The 6264-nt window shown below is 43.6% G+C and overlaps 1 pseudogene; it reads left to right on the top strand.

Annotated features, from left to right (window-relative positions):
- Window positions 1-3687: 3687 nt before the first annotated feature.
- LOC147022009 (uncharacterized) lies at window positions 3688-5303 on the top strand (annotated as a pseudogene).
- The last annotated feature ends 961 nt before the right edge of the window (window positions 5304-6264 follow it).

The raw sequence follows: 6264 nt of genomic DNA, 5'->3' as shown, positions 1-6264 counted from the left end.
CTCCTGAGACGTATCGCGTGCTTTCGATATGGTCTGGTCTGGCACCCTGCCCTGCTCACCAAACTCTCTTCCTATGGTATCCAAGGCCATCTCCACTCATGGCTCACAGACTTCCTCTCCTGTCGCAGTCAACGTGTGGCCCTTAATGGAGTTCTCTCATCCCCTATTCCTGTCCAGGCTGGAGTTCCTCAAGGCAGTATTCTGGGTTCTGGTCTTTTTCTGGTTTTCATCAATGATCTCTCTGACTCTCTGGAAAATCCTCTCAATCTCTTTGCTGATGACTCCACCATCTGTCGTACCATCTGTCATCCCTCAGATCGGCAAGCAGCAGCCTCTTCACTCTCTGCAGATCTGGAAAAAATCACAAGCTGGTCAAACACATGGAACATGTCTTTCAATCCGGACAAATCTCACACTCTCACGATGTCTCTCTGAAAGGACTGTTTCGAACCCCCCCCCACCCCCATCTACTTTCTCAACAATCCTCTTGAAGAAGTCCTTTCATTCAAGCTTCTGGGTCTCACCACTATCTGCCATGACCTTTCCTGGGAAAGCCACATTTCCAAGCTGGGCTCCAAAGCCAGTCAGCTACTGGGAATCCTCCATCGTGTGAAGTCCTTCTTCGGCACACCTGAGCTCCTGACCACATACAAAGCTTTCGACTGCAGCCTGATGGAGTACTGATCTCCCCTCTGGGCTGGGCTCCTGCCTCTCACCTTTCTCAGCTTCACACTGTGGAAACCAAGGCATTTAGGATCATTGGTATCTCCCACGATGAGGCTGAGTCTTTGGGTCTCTCACTCTCTCACCACAGGCAGCTCGGTGGTCTTTCTTCCTTCTACTGTCTCCTCTCTGGCCTCGGCACCTCTGCTCTGTCTCAGTTTCCTCCCCCCCCCCCCCACCACATATTTTCGCAGAGCGCTCAAGGTCCACCAGCAACCTTCTGGTAAAAGTAACCAAATCAAAAATCACTGCTCACCCTCACCCGTTTATTCCTCCTTTTTCCTGCCTTTGGAACAAACTCCCACGCTCTCTTCAATCCCACTCTTCCCTCCAGGTCTTTAAAACAGCTGTTCAGCACCATCTCTTATCATCCCCCATCCAAAACCATGATATTTTCTACCCCTGCTAATCCACCCCAAACCCACCTCTTTTAAATTCCCTGCTTTCCTTCTTTAAAGTCCCTGTAGTGTCCATCTTGTTTACCCTGTGTACCCCACCCCATCCCTCTCCCTTCCACAAATCTCATCATGTCCCTGTTCCCCACTGTTTTTTTTTTCCTTCCCTCTCTCCCCTTTTGTCTCCTGCTCCCCTTGTTGTACGTTGTGTGCGTTAGCCCTCATTTGAGCCTCGACAGTGTTTACAAATTTTTTTTAAAAGACAGAACATTTCTCCTGTGTAAAACTTTAATGAGGTCAAAGACAAGGTAAAATAGTTTAACATAACTCAGACTTTCATGATTCGAGTTCAAAACGCAGTCAATCGGGACATTCAATCCAGTAAAGTGCTCGCATTATGTGTAATGTGGGTTGAAACAGGTGCACATACGTATAAATGAAATGGAGCAGTGTTTAACCAGGGCCCAGTCATGTACACCTTTTAAGGCATGGGCAGTAAAACAATGACCTACACAGCGCAAGGCACAAGGACACCACATTGACAGTGGAAAAGTTCGTCAACCTGAAGTCAGTCTTAATTATGAGGATTGTCAAAATAAGGAGATGGATGTTAAACTAGGAGTGATCAGTAAGCACATGTCCAGCGAGCATAATGAATTAATGAAAGCAAGATTTTAAAATAATTATGTTTACTACAGTTTTCAAGTGGATCGTTCCACGTAATTATACAACAATTTTACTTTTACGTTGAAAATTCACGTTGGCTCATTTTTCGCTCATATACTTACTGATTTTGTGCCTGAGGATGTATTTGTATTTCTTGTAATAATAAAAAAAAAAAATATATATATATATATATATATATATATATATATATATATATATATACATACCAATTACTAGTCTGAGCAACAACATATACAGTAACACTATCCTCTTGATTAAATATCACGATTTTCTCAATTAAATAATTCATATTGCATCCAAGCTCGAATACCCACAAATGGGGAGACTTCAAACACATACAGTAACTCCAATGTCTGCATGAAAGATTCTTCATTTTTTCTTTGCAGGTTTTAATCTAAAAATAACCCCAAGACCTTGAAGACCTTTTAAGATGCCAAAGACACTATGACCTTTGAGACCCCAATACCCTTTCAGACCCCTAAGACCCACAATACCTTTGAGATCCCTAAGACCTACAAGACCCCAAACTACCCCCAAGACCCCAAAGACCCCTAACACCTTCAAGACCCTGAAGACTCCGAAGATCCCAGACCCCAAAATAACACAAGAACCTTAAGACCATGAAGACCCTCAAGATCATTAAGACCCCAAATATCCTTAAGACCCTCCTGAACCCTAAGACCACCAATACCCTTAAGACCCTTTAAGAGCCTTAAGACCTCTTAATAACTTTAAGACACTTAATGACCCTTAAAACCTCCAAGAGTCTTCAGACCCCAAGACCCATGAGACCCTTAATTACCCCCAAGTCCCTTAATACCACCAAAGATCCTTTAAGACCCCTAAGTCCCCAAGACCCTTTAGACACATAAAGACCCTAAAAACCTCCAAGACTCTTAAGACCCCCCAGACTCCTAAAGACCTCCAGGACATGCTAAGACCCCCCAAGACCCCCAATCACTTTAAGACATTTAAGACCCCCAAACCCCAAAAAAACCGAAGACCCTGAATACCCCTAAGACCCTTAAGATCTTTTAAGACCCCTAACAGATAAGTTCAATAATAAGTAATTAATAGACATACTCACTGTCCAACTCGCATTCAAACAGTACATAGTTAATAGACATACTCACATGGGTCAAACAATAATTCACCTCAACAATGGCTCACCGTACACCCATGTTTTATAGCCGATCAGCCTGGGGGGGGTTGGTCGGTATCAAATTGGGGGAGAATGCTCATAGTGATTTTTGGGATGGTGTAGACCCCTAGAGTTAGAAAATATGTGATAGCATTGTGGCGGTGGCAGCTTTATGGGAGTTATCCCCCTTTTTCCAAAATGGCCACCAAATGCTCAATACCCTATATATAGCAGATTTTAGACCACCTAGAGCAGTGATACTGGTGTCTACGACGAGGTTTGAGGGGTCAGATATATAATTTCTGTATTTACCTAAAATATTGGATACAGCCTTAATATTAAAATTCAAGATGGCCGCCAAAATGGCTGCAGACACATATTTAAATGACCGCGTTTAAGGTCCGAGAACAGTTACGACAGTGATTTTGGTGTACATTTCCAATATTTTAGGTAAATACAGAAATGATATATCCGACCCCTCAAACCTAGTCATAGACATCAGTATCACTGCTCTAAGTGGTCTAAAAGCTGCTATATATAGGGTACTGGGCATTTTGGCGGCCAAGATAGTCACTATGAGCATCCCCTCTCCCCCGATTTGATACCGCCAAACCCCCCAGGCTGAATGTATGTATATTTAAATATATATATATATATATATATATATAATGTTTATGTTCTCTTTATCAGGTATCATGTTAGCTGTGGAAGTTCTATGTAAGAGGCCTGGAATACAGTAGACTAGCATTAGATGTCCGTCAGCATGGAAACGCCCCAGGGACCCGCCAAGAAACTGTGCATCATACACCAGGCAGTATCCGACGAAGATGAACATTTAATCAGTCCTCAAAGTCATGACTCCTGGCTAACCTTACTTGAAGCCGCCAAAGTCAGGAACCATGTCCCCATTTTAGACGTTGCAAAAACGCTTGAGGACAAAGTTCCAATTATGTTCTATCATCGAAAATGTAGAAGCATCTTCACCATGAAAAGAGACTTGGAGACTTTGAAAAGGAAAGCAGGTGAAAGCAGTAGTGATCTACCTGGTAGTAGTGGCTGTCCTCCAAAACGGTCTTCCAGAAGATCGACAACAGAATCAAGAGCTTATGATCCGATCTGCATATTCTGTAGCAAGGTCAAGTACCAAAAGCACTCCAATACACGTGAAAAACTTACGCTAGCTTCACAACTGAGAGTAGATCAAACACTACGAGAGAGTGCCGTCAGAAAGGGAGACGAAAGGATGGTAGCACTAACCAGTAGAGACATTGTTGCCGCCGAGGCACACTATCACACTTCATGCTATAGGAATTATACTAGAGACAATGAGAATGAAGAAAAGAAAGAGACGCATGAATTTATACTGTATCACAAGGTTGAAGGAGAAGCTTACGAAGAACTTTTCGAATTTCGCAGATATTATTCCCAACAAGAGGCTTATACCAGTCACATCCTTGACCACAAAACTGGAATCATTAATGTTGTCTGGTGGAGTTAATCTTCTGAAGGATTCAACGAAGAAGAATATGCACAGAAGACTGAAGTCCGAGCTTGGAGGTGCAGTGGAAATATTTCCCGACGACAATGGAAAGTTGTTGATGGTTCCCTGCTGTGTATCATTAAAGGATGTTGTCTTGGAAAATCAAACTCTACATAGGGAGCTCAAGCTTTGGAAAGCAAAGTCTACAGATGTCAACAAGATCATAGATCAGACTTCGTCACATATCCGAACGGCCATCGAGCAGGACATGATTTCCACCCCGTGGCCATATCATCCGTCTGATGTAACTACTCATATCGCCATACCAAATCAGCTAGAGCGATTTCTGGTTGGGCTCCTCACTGGAAATCCTACTAGTACTACGAATAAATCCCAAAGGACTGCTATTCTAGTCGAGTCATTTAGCCAGGACATGATATACGCTGTGACACGTGGGCAGTATAAACCACCAAAACATTTCCTGCTTCCTTATGCGGTAAAAGCACTCACTGGAAACATTGAGGTCATTCGGACACTGAATAAGTTTGGACATGGCGTGTCTTATGACCAGCTGGAAGAGAATGATACCGCTCTGTGTCTCCAGAAGTTAGCAATGGGCTTCAACCAGAGAGCTGTTCTACCAGTCTCCATCAAGCCCTATGTCTTCACAAATCTTGCATGGGATAATATAGACAGACTGGAGGAGACACTTACTGGAAAAGGTACGTCACATCGAGTCAACGGAATAGCGCTCCAGCCTAAGGTCTATGGACCTCATCCACCCATGACTGAACTTCCAATCATTGACAAACTGAAACAAAGATCAGTCAATATTGAACACGAAGAGCTGGAAGTCTATGTAGCCTGTGCAGTGTAGGTCCACAACCTCTACCAACCAGCAAGAGCCACATCCTGGAAGCACAAGAGTCTGCTCAAGTCGCCTGTAACAAGAACCTGGCATGGGTCCTTGCAAGACAAACAAACTCAGACTGTCAGACAATCCCAAGTAGGACTGGGTTTAATATCAAAACCAGGGACCAAGAATCAATCTCAGAAGATGTTGTTGGGTACCTGCCCACCATCAATGTACCAGCTACAGAGTTGACTACAGTTTATGAAATTCTCAAGCAGTCAGATCTAATAAGAAATGAGCCATCTCTGGACACTATTGTCATAGTCATGGATCAAGCACTCCATGCAAAAGCCGTTGAAATTGCCTGGAAGCACAAAGAGCGTTTTTCCCATGTACTTTTGAGGATGGGAACATTCCACACCATCATGAATGCACTGAGTATCATAGGAAAGCGGTTCTGTGATGCAGGTTTGAAGGACATATGCATAGAAGCCGGGATAGTTGCGGAGGGGTCCATTAATGGGGTAATTGACGGCAAACAGTACAATCGTGCTATCAGGGTCCGCAAGTGCATCTATGAAGCTTTGATGAGACTGGCATGGGCAGAGTTTACACTATGGGAAGACAGCAACGAGGAGAAGAGCGCTGTGATCAAATCGTGTGTAGACAAAGTGAACGACATAGCTGATGATCTCAACCAACATAACTTCAGTGATCTCCTCGACAGTCCACAATTATTAGAGTTGATGATCTTGTGGAGAGCCTTCACGGAACACCTCCGCCACAACAATGGGATGCTATTGGGATATTGGATGTCATACATAGACATGGTCGAGCACGTGATACTTGGCCTTCTGCGTGCTTCTCGTGAGGGAAACTGGGATTTGCACATCAATGCCATTAGAACTTTGATCCCATGGTGTTTTGCCTACGATAAGGTCAACTATGCCAGGTACCTGTCTGCATACTTTGTTCAAATGACAAA

The sequence above is a fragment of the Eptatretus burgeri genome, chromosome 8, assembly GCF_056783735.1.
Source record: "Eptatretus burgeri isolate ZD-2024b chromosome 8, Ebu_testis_v1, whole genome shotgun sequence".
In the NCBI taxonomy this organism is placed as follows: domain Eukaryota; kingdom Metazoa; phylum Chordata; class Myxini; order Myxiniformes; family Myxinidae; genus Eptatretus; species Eptatretus burgeri.
The sequence above is the reverse complement of the archived record's forward strand: the minus strand, read 5'-3'. Positions and strand labels throughout refer to the sequence as shown.